Genomic DNA, 23,313 nt, shown 5'->3' on the forward strand with positions numbered 1-23,313 from the left:
GCAGGCCAGACTGCCTGTCCCTAGCAAAGAGAACCACTGAAAGATGTTTTGTGGATTAGTGCCCTGCTTACAATGGTGCTTTAGATGGTGGGATGGGAGTTGGGGAGGTAACAACAAGAGCCGAAGTCACAAATCGAAAATAATATTGTTCAACTGAGTTTCTATAAAGAACTTAAAATGAAGGTGGTTGAAAAATAGGAGGTGGATTGAGATAGAAAGAATTCATCAGTTGAAAGAAAATTGCTACAAAAGGAGAATTTTTCAGACTCACATATTCCAGAGAGGATGGCCCCTGGTGGGGCATCTCTGTCACTATAAATTTAATACAAATCTAATATAAATAAAGACACCATCTTTGCTTCATAATACAGTGTAATTTACTCACAGCTGTCAAGGTCATGACTATGTTTTCAGGCTCCAAGTTTACAAATTTAGCATCTTTGATGCATCGCTTTCAAATTTCTATAAATCGTGTCATCCAGTTCTATCTCTCAGTCCTTCAAAGAATTTATCCATAGTGTACATCCATAATCTAAATTATATTTATAAAAATTTCTCATTAGCCTCTATTATTATTCATAATTTAAAGGTGTAAAACAAAAACACTAGAAAAACAAATGGTTTTTACAAGGAAATGTTGGGAAATGCCCATTTCCTAACTTAAGTCTAGGTTTCCTTATACCATATCACTGTACTTCAAATAATATTTAAACTGCATGGAAATATATCCTTAACTTATTCCAAATTTCAGCATTGCTACAGTTTCAGCTTTATCAAGTGAACTTTATGTGCTGGAGTTTGTACACCATGATTGTGCTATTGATCCATCAACATGAAACATTTCCTGTGAGTTGTTTATTTAATTCTTCTAAGGAGCAAGTGGAGTAACTAGAGATGCTTCCTGTAACATAAAGATGACCAATGTGAGATATTTAAGTTTACTTTAAATGTTTAAATATGCTCACCTGTCAGAGGAAATGATTTTATTACCTATTGTTTCAAAAGGTAGACTAGCCATATTTCAGCTCAATATATCAGAAAAGCAAGGCCAATCTCATCAAAAAGAGAATTTCCTACTAATGGAAACCTAAAACAACAAATATTGCAGCATCCCCTTCATGCACACACACACATATACACATGCACACACACACGTACACATACTGGAATAGATTTACAGTGAATGTTATAGATGGGCTGAGTATTTTGGAAAAAAGAAGCAAACTAGATGCCTAATAAGAGATACCTACAAATCTGAATCATAGGGATTTGGCTTATGTGTTTAAATTGTCACCTGTTTTAGGGAGATGGGGTTACCTAACAGAGGCTCTAAATCAGCAGGTTTGATGAAGTTCATCTGGCCAACCAAGCAGATGACCTAAGTATCTATGAAAGCTGATTTACTTTTGCAGTGCACCACGTCCAGGAAAGAATGAAGGCCGTTTCCACACAGCACAAACATTACCTGAGAACGTGAATATTTAAAGAATTGTCTTAGTAGTCAGAGGTAATTGTTATAACCCGTAAAAAACCCATAAACTAATATATAAATAAAAGCATCTATCAAAATAGTATATTTTTTAACATGCTGTGGTTCTGGCTGTGCTTCTTTTCACAGCTGTGATTATAATAATATGAATGTGTTTCTTTTAAGTGATGGATAGTGTAATCATTTTTCATGTTTGTTGGAAAAGTGAATTTTGCACCTCCAGCAGTATTTTATTTGAATAGAATCATGTCATTGCTGAGAAGATAGATAAAGTTTGTTCTTCCTTTATGATTTCAGGGAAGTTGTTTTCTAAAACTCAGATATTGTAGTGCATCTGCTATAATTACAGTTCCACAAATATAGTTTAATAAACTGTGAAACACCTACAGGTACTCCACATGGTAATTTCTGTGACAGCATAGAATGTGGGTAGAAATCTGTCATATGTGCTTAAAGGATTTAAAACTGCAGCAAGTGTTTTGAAGGTTCATGTTAATAATGGTTGAGCACACACATATCTCAGACATTTAAAAATATTTGAAACCTGATTAACACCTGGCTAACTGAACTTATTTCTTTCAGACAAATAAGAGCCAGGATTTTCCCATGTTTGAGTCTGCTCAAGCTGTCTTTTCTCACGGTTTTTAAACTCCAAAGAAAGATAAATAACAAAATATGTAAGAAAATCACTCTGCTGTCTGACAGACACGAAATTTATTATCATTTGACCACTTGAATAAACACATTTTGGCAAGAAATATGAACAGTGAAATACTCAGTTTTCTCCTCTGTAAAATGAGTAATAATATTATAGAACTATTTTAGGAATAAATGAGCTAAGGTATGCAGAGCAATTAGCAAGGAATAGTAAAGTCCATAAATGTCTATTATTTTTACTTAAAATGAGGTCACAATACACCTGCTCAGTTTTCAGTGTGCCAGCACCTTCCTCTGACCTTTGGCTTCTGATCATTATGTTGCCTTACTTATTTGGAATAATATGTTGTGTCTTAGCCTGGGTTCTCTAAAGAACCAAAACCAGTAAAGCCAAAAAAAAAAAAAAAAAAAACAAGTGAATCAATATGCATATGACAAACTAAGAGCCCTGAACATAAAAGACAAAGTTAAGAAATTAAATTGAGTGTAATGGTGAGGGAGAAAGGATTCAGAAGCAGCGAGGGATTGCCGGACCTGATTCAGCAGGGACCAGCATCCCACAGGCCAAATCCCCTGGTTGCGACCATGGCAGGGCTGGCAGTAGCATTTGGGTTGTGTTTTCCACAGTTGGTGAGAGCTAGTGGCACAGAGTCTACTCAAGCCTCCAAAATCAGCAAAGAACTGCACTCTCAGCAAAAGATAAGTACTTGAGTCTAATTTACCACATGGGCCAAAAAGAACCTTTTTGAAAGAACTCGCTCCCATTTACCTGATCCCTCCTCCCTCTGCTCCAGCCCCCTGGCTTGTTTCAGTAGCAGTCACTTTCCCTGGGCCTGAGGTAGGTTCTGCTCTGTGCCTTAAGCCATTCTCCTAGCCTTGGAGAAAGAAAAAATTAACAAATGGGGAAAAAATACTTTGCAGGCTCCCTTAAGCAGAGAACTCAGGGCAGAAGCAGCTCATTTGCCTGGGCACAGGCATAAGCAGTCCATGGACTTTGAATGTCTTTCAACCCTGGATGGGCCTGTATGGGCCCATTTCAGCAGTTTAGGCCCTCCATGGCACAGTGCAAGGATGTATGTGCCTGAGGTCTGAATTGAACCGTTACAGCTATGTGCTGGAGAGGTGGGTTTTTGATATTTCACACCACTCTGCATATTAAGCAGGGTCCTCAACTACCCACATCAGGGGCCTGTGGACTTGTAGCTCCACCCATGCCACCTAGCCACCTGCCACATGGATCTAAGGGTAAGTGGTGCCCCCAGTCCTTACAGCCAAAAGAACTGTGTGTCCATGGTCTGGCTGCAGAGCCCACCCACCTGTGCACTCTAGGGAACAGGAACAAGCTTTTCTCACAGATAATTGGGGGAGGTTGTCAGCTCCCTTCCTTGTTCAGAGCATGACCCCCTGCTGCAGCTACATACCTGTGCCTACACCAATCATCCCTGCTCTTCTAAGGTTGTAGGTGAGAATGTGGACCACACACTAGATGATCAACTACCTGGACCAAGCTGCATGGACTCCTAGGCTCACACACCTAGTAACAACTCTAGCTCTGGTCATAGGATGTTAGAACTTCAAAGATGCCAATAATCAAACTAGCACATTCAAGCAGCCTATTTCAGCATGTCAAAACAAAAATCAAGAAGCTAGGATACAGTAAGCAAACATAAAAAAAAAAAAAATTAATGCAATAACTTGTAGGTGGCTTGGAGACAACAGTCAATATCAGGTCACATAAAGAAGCAGACCACGAGCACTTCAACAAGCTCCCAAAACAAAGAATCAAGGAATCTTCCAGATGAAGATATATTCCTGGAATTACCCGGGGTAGAATACAAAAGATTAATATACAGAAGTCTTCAAGAGATCAGAAAGGAGATCATGCGAAATACGGAACAAGACAAAGAACACAGAGATAAAGCAGTGGAAGAAATTAAAAAGGTTATTCAAGAGCATAATGACAGATCCAAAAACCAAACCAAACCCACTGCTGTTGAGTCGATTCTGACTCATAGCTACCCTACAGGACAGAGTAGAACTACCCTACAGAGTTTCCAAGAAGCGCCTGGAGGATTCAAACTGCCGACCTTTTGGTTAGCAGCTGTAGCACTTAACTACTATGCCACCAGGGTTTCCTAATGACAGATAAAAAAAAAAAAAAGGCTACAATAATTCATAGAGAGACAGCAAACAGAAATTCGGAAGGTTAACAATAAAATTTCAGAATTAGACAACTCAGTGGAAAGTCATAGGAACAGAACTGAGGAAATGGATGTCAGAATCACTGAGATTGAAGGTAAAACACTTGGCACCAATGTATTCAAAGAAGAATCAGAAAAAATAATTAAAAAAAAAAAAAGAAGAAATCCTAAGAATCATACGGGACTCTATCAAGAGAAATAGCCTATGTGTGATTGGAGTATCAGAAGAGGGAGGGAGGGAGAACAGAAAATACAGAGAGAATTGTTGAAGATTTGTTGGCAGAAAATTTCCCTGACATCGAAAAAGACGAAAAGATATCTATCCAGGATGCTCATCAAACCCCATACAAGGTAGATTTCAAAAGAAAGTCACCAAGACATATTATAGTCAAATTTGCTAAAACCAAAGATAAAGAGAGAATTTTAACAGTGGCTAGAGATAAATGAAAAGTCACCTACAAAGGAGAGTCAATAAGAATAATCTTGGACTACTCAGCAGAAACCACGTAGGCAAGAAGGCAATGAGATGATGTAAATAAAGTCTGAAGGAAAAAAAAATTGCCAGCCAAGAATCATTTATCCAGCAAAACTGTCTCTCAAAAATGAAGGTGAAATTAGGACATTTCCAAATAAACAGCATTTTTTTAATATAATTTTTATTGTGCTTTTAAGTGAAAGTTTACAAATCAAGTCAGTCTCTCACACAAAAACCCATATACACCTTGCTACATACTCCCAATTACTCTTCCTCTAATGAGACAGCCCACTCTCTCCCTCCACTCTCTCTTTTCATGCCCATTTTACCACCTTCTAACCCCTCCACCCTCTCATCTCCCCTCCAGGCAGGAGATGCCAACATAGTCTCAAGTGTCCACCTGATCCAAGGATAAACAAAAATTTTAGGGAATTTGCAAAAACCAAACCAAAATTACAAGAAATACCAAAGGGAGTCCTCTGGCTAGAAAATCAATAACATCAGTTATCAACCCAAGACTAGACACAGGACAGAGCCACCAGATATCAACCCAGATAGGGAAATCACAAAAATAAATCATGATAAAAAAAAGGCTCAAAAAAGGGAAACAAACATGTCATTATGTAAAAGATGACAGCATTAAATCAATAAGGAGGGAGTAAAAAAAGTAGTCATAGATCTTTCATATGGATAGGAAGTCAAGGAAATATAAAGAGATAAAAGTTTGGTTTGAACTTAGAAAAATAAGGGTAAATACTAAGGTAACCAAAAAGAAAGGTAACAAACCTACACATCAAAATAAAATACAAAAAAACATAAAGACTCAGCAAAAACAAAATCAACAACAATGAAAAAGACAAAATATAAAGAAAAAAATACTTAGAACAAAAAATTAAGTAGAAAAAGGAAACAATCAACAACACACAAAAAAAGACATCAAAATGGCAACACTAAACTCATTTAAAAAAACTCATAAAAAATACCTATCCCTAATTCCACTGAATGTAAATGGAGTAAATGTACCAAAAAAAACATAGGGTGGCAGAGTGGATTAAGAAAAAAAAAAAAAAACAATGATGATCCATCTGTATGTTGCCTATAAGAGACACACCTTACACTTAAAAACACAAACTAAAACTGGAAGGATGGAAAACATATATCAAGAAATTAACAATCAAAAAAAAGCAGGAGCAACAAAATTAATTTCTGACAAAATGAACTTTAAATTAAAATCCACCACAAAGGATAAGAAAGGGCACTATATAATGATTAAAGGGTCAATAGATCAGAAGAGTGGTTGATAACAATAATAAATATTTATGCATCCAAAAACATGGCTTCTAAATACATAAAACAAACTCTAACAGCACAGAAAAGATGGATAGACAGCTCCACAATAATAGTAGTTTTTGGCACACCACTTTCAGAGAAGGACAGGACATCCAGAAAGAAGCTCGGTAAAGACACGGAATATTTAAATGACACAACCAACCAATTTGACCTCATAGACATATACAGAACGGTCTACCCAATGGCAGCCAAGTATTCTTTTTTTTCCATGCACATGGAACACTCCCTAAAATAGACCACACATTAGGTCATAAAATAAGCCTTAATAGAATCCAAAACATCAATATATTACAAAGCATCTCCTCTGACCATAAAGCCATAAAAGTAGATATCAATAACAGACAAAGCAGGGAAAAGAAATCAAACTCATGGAAACTGAACAATACCTTGCTCAAAAACTATTGGGTTATAGAAAAAACTAAGGGCTGAATAAAGAAATTTATAAAATCCAACGAGAATGAAGACACTTCCTATCAGAACATTTGGGACACGGCTAAAACAGTGCTCAGAGGTCAATTCATAGCAATAAAGGCACACATCAAAAAGAAGAAAGGGTCATAATGAAAGAATTAGCCCTATGACTTGAACAAATATAAAGAGAGCAACAAAAGAAACCCTTGGGCACCAGAAGGAAATATATATATATATATATATATATATATATATACACACATAAATTAGAGCAGAATTAAATGACATACAGAACAGAAAAAACAATTGAAAGAGTTAACAAGACCAAAAGGTTTTTCTTTGAAAACATCAACAAAATCAATAAGCCACTGGCCAAAATGACAAAAGAAAAACAGAAGAGGAAACATATAACCCAAATAAGAAATGAGATGGGAAATATCACAACAGACCCACCTGAAATTAAAAGAATCATATCAGATTACTATGAAAAATTGTACTCTTACAAATTTGAAAACCTAGAAGAAATGGATAAATTTCCAAAAACACACTACCTACCTAAACTAACACAAACAGAGGTAGAACAACTAAATAAACCCATAACAAAAGAAGAGATCAAAAGGTAATTTAAAAACTCCCAACACCAACAGCAACAACAACAAAACCTGAGGGCTTCACTGGAGAATTCGACCAAACTTTCAGACAAGAGTTAATACCACTACTACTAAAGATATTTCAGAGCATAGAAAAGGACAGAATACTCCCAAACTCATTCTATGAAGCCAGCATATATCTGATACCAAAACCAGATAAAAACACCACAAAAAAAAAGAAAATTACAGGCTAATATACTTCACGAACTTAGACGCAAAAATTCTCAAAAAATTCTAGACAATAGAATTCAACAACATATCAAAATAATAATTCACCTTCACCAAGTGGGATTCATACCAAGTATGCAGGGGTGGTTTAACCTCAGAAAGTCAATCAGTGTAATCCATTGCATAAATAAAACAAAACACAAGAATCACATGATCTTATCAACTGATGCAGAAAAGGCATTTGACAAAGTCCAAACCGATTCATGACAAAAAAAAAAAAAAAAAAATCACTGCAAAATAGGAATAGAAGGGAAATTCCTCAATATAATAAATGGCATTTATACAAAACCAACAGCCAACATCATCCTACATGGAGAGAGTCTGAAAGCATTCACCTTTAGAATGGGAACCAGGCAAGGATGCCCTTTTTCACCACTCTTATTCAACGCTGTGCTGGAGGTCCTAGGCAGAGCAATTAGGCTAGATAAAGAAGTAAAGGGCATCCAGATTGGTAAGGAAGAAGTAAAACTATCTCTATTAGCAGATGACACGACCTTATACACAGAAAACCCTAAGGAATCCTCCAGAAAACTACTGAAACTAGTAGAAGAGTTCATCAGAATATCAGAATACAAGTTAAACATGCAAAAAATCAGTTGGATTCCCCTACACCAACAAAGAATTTCGCAGACGAAATTACCGAATCAATACCACTTACAATACCCCCAAGAAGATAAAATACTTAGAATAAATCTTATCAGAGACATAAAAGACCTATATAAAGAAAATTACAAGACACTACTGCAAGAAACTAAAAGAGACCTACATAAGTGGAAAAACACACCTTGCTTATGGATGGAAAGGCTCAATGTTAAGAAAATGTCTATTCTACCCAAAGTGATCTATAAATACAATGCAACTCCAATCCAAATTCAATGACATTTTTAATGAGATGGAAAAACAAATCACCAACTTGATATGGAAGAGAAAGAGACCCCTAGCAAGTAAACCATTACTGCAAAAGAAGAACAAAGTGGGAGTCCTCACAGTACCTGATTTTAGAACCTATTATACTTCCACAGTAGTCAAAACATCCTGGTACTGGTACAACAACAGATATGTAGACTAATGGAACAGAATTGAGAATCTGACATATATCCATCCACCTATGAGCAACTGATAATTGGCAAAGGCCTAAATTCAGTTAAATGGGAAAAAGACAGTCTCTTCAGCAAAGGGTGCTAGCATAACTGGATATCCATCTGCAAAAAAATGAAACGAGACCCACACCTCACACCATGCACAAAAAGTAACTCAAAATGGATCAAAGGCCTAAATATAAAATCTAAAACAATAAAGATCATGGAAGAAAAAATAGGGAGAATGCTAGGAGGCCTAATACATGGCCTAAAAAGTATACAAAACATTACTAACAATGCACAAACATCAGAAGAGAAACTATATAACTGGGAGCTCTTAAAAATCAAACATCTATGCTCATCCAAAGACTTCACCAAAAGAGTAAAAAGATTAGCTACAGACTGGGAAAAAGTTTTTAGCTATGACATTTCCAATTCATGTTTGATCTCTAAAATCTATATGATACCACAAAAACTCAATAACTAAAAGGCAAATAACCAAATTAAAAATTGGGCAAAGAATATGAACAGACACATCACCAAAGAAGACATTCAGACAGCTAACAGATACATGAGGAAATGCTCATTAGCCATTAGAGAAATGCAAATCAAAATTACAATGAGATATCATCTTACCCCAACAAGGCTGACGTTAATCCAAAACACACAAAATAATAAACATCGAAGAGGTTGTAGAGACTGGAACACTTATACACAGCTGGCGGGAATGTAAAATGGCACAACCACTTTGGAAATCGATTTAGTGCATCCTCAGAAAGCTTGAAATAGAACTACCATAATATCCAGACATCTCTCTTCTTGGAGTATATCCTAGAGAAATAAGAGCCCTCACAAACAGATACGCACACCCATGTTCATTGCAGCACTGTTTACAATAGCAAAAAGATGAAAGAAACCAAGGTGCCTACCAGTGGATGAATGGATAAACAAATTATGGTGTATTCACATAATGGAATACTACACAATGATTAAGATCAAGGATGGATCCGTGAAACATCCCATAATATGGAGGAATCTGGAAGGCATTTGCTAAGTGAAGTAAGTCAGTTGCAAAAGGGCAAATACTATACGAGACCGCTATTATAAGAACTCAAGAAAAAGTTCAATACAGAAGAAAATATTCTTTGGTTGTTAAGAGGGTAGGGAAGAAGGGAGAGTATTATTCACTAATTAGATAGTAGACAAGAAGTATTTTAGGTAAAGACAACACACAACACAGGGGAGGTCAGCACAACTACTAAACCAAAAGCTAAGAACTTTCCTGAATACAACCAAATGCTTTGAAGGCCAGAATAGCAGGGATAGGGGTCTGGGGACCATGGTTTCAGGGGACATCTAAGTCAATTGGCATAACAAAATGTATTAAGAAAAGTTCTGCATCCCACTTTGGTGAGTGGCGCCTGGGGTCTTAAACGTTACCAAGTTGCCATCTAAGATGCATCAATTTGTCTCTACCCACCTGGAGCAAAGAAAAATGAAGAAAACCAAAGACACAAGGTAAATAGGAGCCGAAGAGACAGAAAGGGCCACATAAACCAGAAACTCCAACAGCCTGAGAACAGGAGAACTAGATGGTGCCTGGCTGCCATGATTGAGTGCCCTGACAGGCAACACAACAGAGAACAGTGGGATACAGACCTCAAATTCTCATAAAAAGACTGTACTTAATGGTCTGACTGAGACTGGAGGGACCCCAAGGGTCATAGCCACCAGACCCTCTGTTAGCCCAATGCTGGAACCATTTCCAAAGTCAACTCTTCAAACAGGGATTGGATTGGACTATAAGATAGAAAATGATACTGGTGAGGAGTGAGCTTCTTGGCTCAAATAGACACATGAGACTATGTGGGCAGCTTCTGCCTGGAGGCGAGAGGGCAGAGGGGGACAGGAGCTGGCTGAATGGACATGTGGAATACAGGGTGGAGAGGAGGAGTGTGCTGCCACATTAGGGGGAGAGCAGCTAGGGTTACATAACAAGGTGTGTGTAAGTTTTTATATGAGAGACCGACTTGAATTGTAAACTTTCACTTAAAATATAATAAAAATAAATAGATTTAGATAATGCTAATTTTCCTTCTATTGTGGGCTTACCTCTGCATCATTGCATGGTTTTTATAGGTTCCTCAGGGATGGGATGAGGACATAGAAGACAAAGAATCCATTAAATACTTGGAGTAACTTACTGTGTGGGACTGGGGCGAAAAGTAGATGAATCACCAGTCTTTACTCTTACAGTTAATTTAGATTATTTATAGCCAAAGTTCTCTAAAGATAATATAGGATCAGCCTTCCTTTGTTTGTCACATTTTCTCTTAGCCTAAAAACCATTTACTTCTTGAAACTTCGTAGTATGTTTGTTTTGATTTAGACAATTCAGGTATAAATTTTAGGGAACTTAGATCAACTTCCTTATATCTGTTTCAGCTGATTAAAACGGATGTGAAATGTACCCATCCTCCTTCAGCTCAAATTGAAGCATTTATGACAGAAATGTTATCCGAATTTTCCTCAATGTTTCAATTTCATTCCCCTTTTCAATTCCCTTGCGGGGTGGTGGGAGGGGAATAACAAAAACTCAACAACAACAAAAAAAAGGTAGTGTTTACTTAACTGTGTAATCTGTGAGTGAAACTTATGTGAAATAAATTCGTTAAAATAAGTTTGATCATAAATAGTACACTTAAATATGCTGACTTTTCAGAAGGGCTACAACACAAAATTAAAAAATAATAAAAAAAAAACAACAAGCAAGAATCTTGCTTCTGTTTCTTCCTAGGAATTAAGAAGATTATTGGTATTACTTCTTCCAGTTCCTTAGTAATTTGACTCAAACCAAAGTCTCTTGGTCTAAGCTCCCTGCCTTGCCTGTGCCTAGTTGACTTATTGCCTTGCCTCTCTGAAAACCTTGTTCCCGTGGTATTGTTTTCCTGCTACTTTCCATTCTAATTCTTTTGGGGTTGTGCCCTGCCTCTTCCACTGGGTCTGAACCAACATTTATACTGACAGCCTTGATATCACCCATGCATGTGGGACCACACTCCACTAATTTGACTTTAATATCATAGGAAAGAATAAGAATGAGCAAAGGTGCTGGTAGATATCTGAAACAGAGTTCACCCCTCCAACCAGCCCCTTTGCAGGTACTCATGTTTTGGTGCTTTTATACTAGTAGCTGAGTCTACAAAACCAAAAACCTATTGCCATTGTGTTGATTCTGACTCATAGCGACACTATAAAGCACACACAGAAAAAGTACGGTCACTTTAATTGGTGTGATGCAAGATGACCAAGCATAGGGGTAGTGATCCAGTTACATCTCTAGATGCTTACACATTGTGCAAATAGCTTCATTAATTCTACTTTCCAGACACTTTATTTATGTTTTAAACATTTGAGCTATTTTATCCATAAAAAGCAATGTTACCTCTCCAGTTATATGCAGTGATTTGTTTTTCTCACACAGACAGAACAGTATTTTATTTTTTCAGAATTTGAATAAATAAGTAGTTTTCAACATTCTGGTACAGCTGTGGCATAGTGGTTAAGATCTTGGCTGCTAACCAAAAGGTCAGCTGTTAGAATACACCAGCCGCTCCTTGGAAACCCTATGAGACAGTTCTACTCTGTTCTATAGGGTCGCTATGACTCAGAATCGACTCTACTGCAATGGGTTTGGGTTGGTTTTGGTTTGGTACAACTGTAGCTATGGTTTCTAGTGAAGCATTTTTGTTACTGTAAATGATGTATATGCTGTTGTTGTTGGTTACCCTGGAGTCAACTCCGATTCATGGTGACTCCATGTACAACAGACCTAAATGTTTCCTGGTCCTGCATAATCATTTGTACACTCAAGTCCTTCATTGTGGCCATACCTATACCAAAATATGATTCATCTCTCTGGTTTTAATGGAGTTGTAATTTCCTGGGAACAATACACACATAGTGTACTTTGATTCACTCATTTTTCTCTTGCCTCATTATTTGAATATCATGACTTACTGGTTTATAAATAAGTCAAAAATGGCCTCTGTGTATTGGTCCCAAGGTCATTTATTTCTTCTTCAGAGGCTGGGCCCCTTAGTTAGAAAAACCTATCAGTACCAAACTAAAGTTTTATACATCTGATTGTTTTAAAAATAGTCCAGAGGCGGGGCAAGATGGCTGACTAGGTAGAAGCTACCACGGATACCTCTTGCAACAAAGACTCAAAAAAACAAGTGAATCGATCACATACATGACAATCTACGAACTCTGACCATCAAACACAGATCTAAAGAGTTGACCTGAGTGACAGGGGAGCGAAAAGCAGCAACCGCTTCTAAAACCAGTGTCCTGTGCCACAGCCTTGAGCCCTCGTGGTTCCCTGGTCCCGAGTGGTGGGGCTGATTACAGCTTATTGAGACGGGGCAAGTATGTGACACAGCCTTAACCCCTAGCCCCCTGGGGTAACGTTGGTAGAGACTCAGCCAGCACAAGCAGGCTGCACAGGTACATGGCTGACAAGTGAACGAGCAACCACGGGGAAGCAGTGACTGTTTTTGGAGCCTGGGGCCAGCGTCCCAGTCAGAAAACCTTGGTGCTGGAATTTGCACTAAGTGCAGAGAAGCTGAGCACGGCTTCCTGAGACTGCGAAAGCATGGAACGCAGCCCTAGCCCCCTGAAGTAACCTCAGGGGAAACCCAGCCAGCGAACGCAGGCAACACAATGACATGGCTGACAGGAGGAGAAATCACCAGGAAGCAGTGACTGCTTTTGGAGCCTGGAGTGCAGTGTCCCAGCCAGAAAACCTTGGCATTGGGCTTTGGACTAGGAGCGTAGGAGCTGACCACAGCTTCTGAGATGGAATGGGCACAAGCAGGGGATACAGGCCTGACTCTCAGGGGCAACCTCGACCCAGCCACCTCATACAGGCTACAGGACCCTCTGGAATCTCAGATAAAACAGTCATCACCAAGCAAGATAAGTAACTTTGTCTATATCCCTGGGTGCTACTTTCTCCTGTCTATCTGACCCCTCCCCTCCCTGCCCAGGCGGCTTCATTAACATTGGAATTTCCTGGGCCAGGGAGTGAAGTGCTCTGTGGGATTTTTTTTTTTTTAATCCATTCTTCTGGCCTGAGAGAAGCAGCTACTAACAACCCAGGGATGAAAAATCCTTCCCTGACTTCCCCAAACAGGAATAAAAATACAGAACCAGCTCCAGCCAAGCATATGAGATCCACAGTATTTGGCCCTCATTCCTACAGGGAACAAGGTGGCTATTATAATGCAAAGGCAATTCTGATAGAGATCTGACTGTGATTGTTTTAGCAGAGCACTGGAAAGACAAGTTTTCCAGGTCTGATATCTCTACCTATTAAGCAGAGCCCTCACTGATCCACATCAGGGAACTGAGGGCTGAAGCTCCACCCAAAGTACCTAACAACCAGCCAAAGGGGTCTGAGGATACTGACGCCTACCAATCTTTAGAGGTACAAGCATTGGGTGCCTAAGGTACAGCTGCAGAGCCCACCCACCAAAGTGCTTTAGGAATCAATAAGTTCAGACTAAACAGCAGAAATCATGCAGGCAAGAAGGCAATGGGATGACATATATAGAGCACTGAAGTAGAAAAACTGCCAACCAAGGATCATATATCCAGGAAAACTCTCTCAAATATGAAGATGAAATTAAAACATTTACAGATAAACACAAGCTTAGAGAATTTGCAAAAACCAAACCAAAGCTACAAGAATTACTAAAGGAAATTGTTTGCTCATAAAATCAATATTATCAGATACCAACATAACACAAGGTCACAGAACAGAACATCCTGATATCAACTCAAATAGGGAAATCACAAAAACAAAATAAGATTAATTTCAAAAAGAAACAAAAATGCTCAAAACAGAGAATCATTGAAGTCATTATGTAAAAGATTACAATAATCAAAAAGAGGGACTAAATACAGGAGGCAAAGATCTTCCATATGGAGAGGAAAATCAGGCGATATAGGATGATACAAGTTAGGTCTTTACTTAGAAAAACAGGGGTAAATATTAAGGTAACCACAAAGAAGTCTAACAATTCCATAACTCAAAATAAAAACCAAGAAAAACATAACGACTCAGCAAACATAAATTCAACTACTATGAAAATGAGGAACACACAATTTACAATGAAAAACTTCTCAGCACAAAAAAGTCAGTAGAAAAATGAAATTGTCAACAACACACCCAAAAAGGCATCAAAATGACAGCACCAAACTCATACTTATCTATAATTACACTGAATGTAAACGGACTAAATGCACCAATAAAGAGGCAGAGAGTCTCAGACTGGATAAAGAAACGCGATCCGTCTATATGCTGCCTACAAGAGACACGCCTTAGACTTAGGGACACAAACAAACTAAAACTCAAAGGATGGAAAAAAATATACCAAGCAAACAACAATCAAAAAAGAGCAGGAGTGGCAATATTAATTTCTGACAAAATAGACTTTAAAGTTAAATCTGCCACAAAGGATAAAGAAGGACACTACATAATGATTAAAGGGACAATTGACCAGGAAGATATAACCATATTAAATATTTATGCACCCAATGACAGGGCTGCAAGATACATAAAACAAACTTTAACAGAATTGAAAAGTAAGATAGACACCTCCACAATTATACTAGGACAATTCAAAATACCACTTTCAGAGAAGGATAGGACTTCCAGTAACAAGCTCAACAGAGACACAGAAGATCTAATTGCTACAATCAAACAACTTGACCTCACAGACTTATACAGAACACTCCACGCAACAGCTGCAAGATATACTTTTTTTTCTAGTGCACATGGAACATCCTCTAGACTAGATCACATATTAGGTCATAAAACAAACCTTTGCAGAATCCAAAACATGGAAATATTACAAAGTATTTTCTCAGACCATAAGGCCATAAAAGTAGAAATCAATAACAGAAATATCAGGGAAAAGAAATCAAATACGTGGAAACTGAACAATACCCTGCTCAAAAAAGACTGGGTTATAGAAGACATTAAGGAGGGAATAAAGAAATTCATAGAATGCAACGAGAATGAAAACACTTCCTATCAAAACCTCTGGGACACAGCAAAAGCAGTACTCAGTGGTCAATTTATATCGATAAATGCACACATACATAAAGAAGAAAGAGCCAAAATCAGAGAACTGTCCCTACAACTTGAACAAATAGAAAGTGAGCAACAAAAGAATCCATGAGGCACCAGAAGAAAACAAATAATAAAAATTAGAGCTGAACTAAATGAATTAGAGAATAGAAAAACAATTGAAAGAATTAACAAAGCCAAAAGCTGGTTCTTTGAAAAAATTAACAAGATTGATAAACCATTGGCCAGACTGACTAAAGAAATTCAGGAAACAAATAATCTGCATAAGAAATGAGATGGGCCATATCACAACAGACCCAGCCGAAATTAAAAGAATCATATCAGATTATTATGAAAAATTGTACTCTAATAAATTTGCAAACCTAGAGGAAATGGATGAATTCTTAGTAAAACACTACCTGCCTAAATTAACACAATCAGAAGTAGAACAACTAAATAGACTCATAACAAAAAAAGAGATTGAAAAGGTAATTGAACAACTCCCACCAAAAAAAGTCCTGGCCTGGATGACTTCACTGCAGAGTTCTTCCAAACTTTCAGAGAAGAGTTAACACCACTACTACTAAAGGCATTTCAAAGTATAGAATATGATGGAACACTACCTAGCTCATTCTATGAAGCCAGCATATCCCTGATACCAAAACCAGGTAAAGACACCACAAAAAAAGAAAGTTACAGACCTATATCTCTCATGAACATAGATGCAAAAATCCTCAACAAAATTCTAGCCAATAGAATTCAACAACATATCAAAAAAATAATCCACCACAACCAAGTGGGATTTATACCAGATATGCAAGGTTGGTTCAATATTAGAAAAAGCAACAATATAATCCACCATATAAATAAAACAAAAGACAAAAACCACGTGATCTTATCAATTGATGCAGAAAAGCATTTGACAAAGTCCAACACCCATTCATAATAAAAACTCTCAGCAAAATAGGAATTGAAGGAAAATTCCTCAGCATAATAAAGGGCATCTATACAAAGCCAACAGCCAATATCATTCTAAATGGAGAGAGCCCGAAAGCATTTCCCTTGAGAACGGGAACCAGACAAGGATGCCCTTTATCACCGCTCTTATTCAACATTGTGCTAGAGGTCCTAGCCAGAGCAATTAGGCTAGACAAAGAAAAAAAGGGCATCCGGATTGGCAAGGAGGAAGTCAAATTATCTCTATTTGCAGATGACATGATCTTATACACAGAAAACCCTAAGGAATCCTCCAGAAAACTACTGAAACTAATAGAAGAGTTTGGCAGAGTTTCAGGTTACAAGACAAACATACAAAAATCACTTGGATTCCTCTACATCAACAAAAAGAACATCGAAGAGGAAATCACCAAATCAATACCATTCGTAATAGCCCACAAGAAGATAAAATACTTAGGAATAAATCTTACCAAGGATGTAAAAGACCTATACAAAGAAAACTACAAAGTACTAGTGCAAGAAACTGAGTGGGACCTACATAAAGGGAAAAACATACCTTGCTTATGGCTAGGAAGACGTAACGTGGTAAAAATGTCTATTCTACCAAAAGTCACCTATATATACAACGCACTTCCAATCCAAATTCCAAGGGCATTTTTTAATGTGATGGAGAAACAAATCATCAACTTCATATGGAAGGGAAAGAAGCCCCGGATAAGTAAAGCATTACTGAAAAAGAAGAAAGTGGGAGGCCTCACTCTACCTGATTTTAGAACCTATTATACAGCCACAGTAGTCAAAACAGCCTGGTATTGGTACAACAACAGGCACATAGACCAATGGAACAGAATTGAGAACCCAGATATAAATCCATCCACATATGAGCAGTTGATATTTGACAAAGGCCCTGTGTCAGTTAATTGGGGAAAAGATAGTCTTTTTAACAAATGGTGCTGACATAAGTGGATATCCATTTGCAAAAACATGAAACAGGACCCATACCTCACACCATGCACAGAAACTAACTCCAAGTAGAACAAAAAACAAACATCAAGACTAAAACGATAAAGATCATGGAAGAAAAAATAGGGACAACCTTAGGAGCCCTAATATAAGGCATAAACAGAATACAAAACCTTATTAAAAATGACGAAGAGAAACCAGATAACTGGGAGCTCCTAAAAACCAAACACCTATGCTCAGCTAAAGACTTCACCAAAAGAGTAAAAAGACCACCTACAGATTGGGAAAAAAATTTTCAGCTATGACCTCTCCGACCAGTGCCTGATCTCTAAAATCTATATGATTCTGTTAAAACTCAACCACAAAAAGACAAACAACCCAATTAAAAATTGGGCAAAGATATGAACAAGGACTTAACCAAGGAAGATATTCAGGTGGCTAACAGATACATGAGAAAATGCTCTCGATCATTAGCCATTAGAGAAACGCAAATTAAAACTATGATGAGATTCCATCTCACTCCAACAAGGCTGGCATTAATCCAAAAAACACAAAATAATAAATGTTGGAGAGGCTGTGGAGAGATTGGAACTCTTATACACTGCTGGTGGGAATGTAAAGTGGTACAACCACTTTGGAAATCTATCTGGCATTTCCTTAAAAAGTTAGAAATAGAACTACCATACAACCCAGAAATCCCACTCCTCAGAATATATCCTAGAGAAATAAGAGCCTGTACACGAACAGGTATATGCACACCCATGTTTATCATAGCACTGTTCTCAATAGCAAAAAGCTGGAAACAACCAAGGTGTCCATCGACAGATGAATGGATAAATAAATTATGTTATAGTCACACAATGGAATACTACACATCGATAAAGAACAGTGAGAAATCTGTGAAACATTTCATAACATGGAGGAACCTGGAAGATATTATGCTGAATGAAATTAGTCAGTTGCAAAAGGATAAATATTGTATAAGACCAATATTATAACATCTTGAGAAATAGTTTAAACTGAGAAGAACACATTCTTTTGTGGTTACAAGAGGGGGGAGGGAGGGAGGGTGGGAGAGGGTTCTTTACTGATTAGATAGTAGATAAGATCTACTTTAGGTGAAGGGAAGGACAACACTCAATACAGGAAAGATCAGCACAGCTGGACTGGACCAAAAGCAAAGAAGTTTCCTGAATAAACTGAGTGCTTTGAAGGTCAGCGGAGCAAGGGCAGGCGTTTGGGGACTATGGCCTAAGGGGACATCTAATTCAATTAGCAAAATAAATTCTATTAAGAAAACATTCTGCATCCCACTTTGAAGTGTGGCGTCTGGGGTCTTAAATGCTAACAAGCGGCCATCTAAGATGCATCAATTGGTCTCAACCCACCTGGATTAAAGGAGAATGAAGAACACCAAGGTCACAAGTTAATTATGAGCCCAAGAGACAGAAAGGGCCACATGAACTAGAGACTTACATCATCCCGAGACCAGAAGAACTAGATGGTGCCCGGCCACAACCGATGACCGCTGTGATAGTGAGCACAACAGAGAACCCCTGAGGGAGCAGGAGAACAGTGGGATGCAGACCCCAAATTCTCATAAAAAGACCAGACTTAATGGTCTGACTGAGACTAGAAGAATCCCGGCGGTCATGGTCCCCAAACCTTCTGTTGGCCCGGGACAGGAACCATTCCAGAAGACAACTTAATCAGACATGGATTATGGGTTGGAGAGACATGCTGATGAGTAGTGAGCTACTTGTATCAGGTGGACACTTTAGACTATGTTGGCATCTCCTGTCTAGAGGGGAAATGGGAGTGTAGAGGGGGTTAGAAACTGGCGAAATGGTCACGAAAGGAGAGACTGGAAGGAGGAAGTGGGCTGACTCATTGAGGGGAGAGTGAATGGGAGTATGTAGTAAGGTGTATATAAATTTATACGTGAGAGACTGACTTGATTTGTAAACGTTCACTTAAAAAACAATAAAAATTAAAAAAAAAAAAGCCCAACTTAGAATATATTTAGGCACATAGAGCCTGCCTGATTTACATACCCCATGAAATTGCACCCAACATCTACTAGCCATAAATAAGATAAACACTATAATTATAGAAACCCCAAGCTTTTGCTGCCCTTTGGAGCTCTCTAACTAGAGACTCCCCACCTTGCTGCTAAGGGGCATAACCTAGACCCAGGTAACCCCCCACGCCCATCTTTTCTCCTCTGAGAGTTTCCTTGCCCTCTTCCCCTTCTGATGTTTGCTTTTACCACTTGAGTACAGAGGGCCTCCTGCTAAGGGGAATTGCCCCTTGCCTTCGAACTGTCAACTCTTAGATTCCCAATAAATAGCTTATTGTGAAATACTTCTATCTCGTGGTCATATCTTTTTCTTAATCAGATCTGAGTCCCTTGATCTCAGTCCCCTGTCTCTTCAAGGAAAAGATCCCCATGATAATTTTTCCACACAGGCTCTAAAATCACAGATAAACTCCGAACAATCTGTATTTTCCACTGAGTGAATTGCATTAAGGTCTATTCAAATAACATCTATTTGGGAAGGCCTGGAGATGACTTCTGAACACAATAGTACCTCTGTCATTGGATTTCATCATGTTTCTTAGTAGTATTTTTTACTTTAATTTTTTTTCTTTTTTATGTTTTATTATCTAAGTGCTTAATGTGTTATAGTCATATTTTCCCTAAAATATTTAAACCCCTCAAGGAACACATAGCCCTTTTACCACTCTTATAGAACCCAGACTCCACTCTAAGTCCATAAAAATTGTTCCATAAATATCTGTTCATTGCCTGATTAGAACATATGATTTTATTAAAGCAACTTTGCCTTGTAACTATGCTTCATTTATTCCACTATGAAAATCAGTTCTAATTTCCTTATTGAGTAGTGGAGATATTTTCTCAGGAAGTGATTCAGTAACAAAATAGAACATAAGGTAATGTGAATAGGTGGAAAGACTGCCTTTGAATCATACTCAAATCACCTGCCCAGAGTTGACCAAAAGGTGATAGCATTATTAAGCCCGTTTTCTGCAAATAGGTGAGTTTTATCTTTTAAAGACCACATAGTCTTCTTCTAGTCAGTGAGAAGGTATTTACATGTGTAATCCTCCGAAGAGCTGACGAACATTTTGAAATCTATATTTGAAGCATAAGGACTTAGTCATGTAATGTTTATGCATGCACAGTTAGATTTTTTAAACTAAAATACGATAGAGATTTCACAAATTAATCACCTAGCCTGTTAAAAAAAAAAAAAAGAAATAATCAATTAATTAATCTGAGGGTTTCATATCTTCAAATATTTTTAAATTTTAACCCTTATTTGAAAATCTATGGGATATATTAATTCAAACCTTCTCTTAGAAGTGTCAGGAAAACATAAACAGGACTGAACAACAGAATGGCTCCAAATTCCAAGTAAATATCAAAGTAAGATTTTGCTGATGTTTGTTGTTGTTAGGTGCCATTGAGTCCATTCCAACTCAGAGCAACCCTGAGAACAACAGAAGGAAACACTGCTGGGTCCTGTGCTGTCCTCACAATCATTGTTTGGCTTGAGCCCATTATTACAGCCACTGGGCCAATCCAACTCTTTGAGGGTCTTTATCTTTTTCATTGACCTTACACTTTACCAAGCATGATGTCCTTCTCCAGGAACTGGCCCTTCCTGTGATAACATGTCCAAAGTCTATGAGATGTAGTCTCACCATTCTTGCTTGCTGGAGCATTCTGGCTGTACTTCTTTCAAGACAGATTTGTTTGTTCTGACATTTAATACCTCTCAAACATAAACCAAGCTTAAAAAATACTGTTACTTTGTCTTTTCAACACAAATTTTGGAAGTATACCAAACCAAATGTGATTCAAGGTAGAAACCTTTGAAAGAAATGTAAAAATACCATTTTAATATGATTAAATATGAATTTGTATGATTCATGAGCCATCACACAACAAATAACATACCACAGAAATGCATAAAGGAATGATAGAAAAGTAATGAAAATTTGATCAAAACATAATAGCACAGATAGAGTTTATAATTTCCTTTGTTTTTGTCTGATTTGGTCAGCAGGCAATAAGTAGCAATGAAGAAAAAACAGATAAATACGTGGCAGATTCCTATAAAATATAAAATCACAAAAGTGCTGCAAGAAAAGATACATATAGCTTTGGGAATCAGGAGGTCTTATGATGCAGATTATTTAAAAAAGGAAAACTTACAGAATAAAAGAAAAATGAGAGAGGTTTGACAGCTAAAATTGACTTTTACATTGTGCAAAACAAGTTATATTTAAAAATACACTTGAAAAATGTGTATAATAAGTAAGATAAAAGGGTGAATGAACTTAAGGTCCATGGACTTGTTAGTAATCCTAGAAAAAAAAATTCTAAGAGAATTTTGCCAAAGGTGAACAGACAATTACAAAATAAACTACATGGTTAATAAACATATGAATGCATGCTAAGGATTTCTGATATTCAAAATTTGGGTTAGGTCAGAGAAGTATTAGTGTTCTCTAAGTTTGGAGCCCTGGTGGTGCAGTGGTTAAGAGCTCATCTGCTAACCGAAAGTTCGGCAGTTCGAATCCACCAGGTGCTCCATGGAAACCCTAAGGAACAGTTCTACTTTCCTGTAGGGTCACTATGAGTCCAAATCAACTTGAAGGAAATTTTTTTTTTAAGTGTGTTTAGTGAAAAATGCTGTTTCTGCCTCTGGCAACACTGTTTGATGCCTTCCGTGGCTCTGGGCTGTGGCCTGAGATTCATAGCATGAGTCAGTTACAAGATCTGTCTTGATGGTAGAGATGAGATAATTTTTCTATTCAAAAATATCCTGGAAAGTAGGCTCCAGAAAAGCAGCATTTTATGGCTTCCTAACACAAATTCCCCAATTATTTTGTAGTGCAATAATTCTTTCACTTTGTGTGATTCTAGAAACACATCAGTATATTAACCAATCTAAATCCTGTAGTTGAGAAACCCATTTAACTTAGCCTGATTGTTTCCCAGACTTGTTTGGAGCAAGTCTTTTGACAGGCATTGCTAATCTAGCTGAATTAGGTGTCTGCTGAAAAAACAAAGTGTAAAAAAGTTTTCTCTACTCATTGCTAACAACTGGAGTATGTATTTTCTTATAGTATTCCATCTTCATTTATTAAAGTTTGTTTTGGTACAATGGGAAACTTTCTCAAACAATATTGTCATCAAACAGGAATCTATAACATTAGGGTAACACATATGTAATTAAAAAGAATATCTTGAGTATTGTTTGTGAGGGGGATTGTTATGGATTGAATTGTGTCCCCTAAAAATGTACAACCAGAATCTTCCTTAGAAGCAAGGATGACAAGACTACATCTCACATACTTTGGACATGTTATCAGGAGGGCTCAGTCTCTGGAGAAGGACATCATGCTTGGTAAAGTACAGGGTCAGCAAATAAGAGGAAGACCCTCAATGAGATGGATTGACCTAGTGACTGCAACAATGGCCTCAAGCATAACAGTGACTATGAGGATGGTGCAGGACCTAGCAGTGTTTTGTTCTATTGTACATGGGATTGCTATGAGTTGGAACCAATTCAACAGCACCTAACAACAGCTAAAAAAATGTGTATCAGCTTGGGTAGGCCATGATTCCCAGTATTGTATAATAGTCCACCATTTTTTGCCATCTGATGTGGCTTTTCTATG

The sequence above is a fragment of the Elephas maximus genome, chromosome 8, assembly GCF_024166365.1.
Source record: "Elephas maximus indicus isolate mEleMax1 chromosome 8, mEleMax1 primary haplotype, whole genome shotgun sequence".
Lineage (NCBI taxonomy): Eukaryota > Metazoa > Chordata > Mammalia > Proboscidea > Elephantidae > Elephas > Elephas maximus.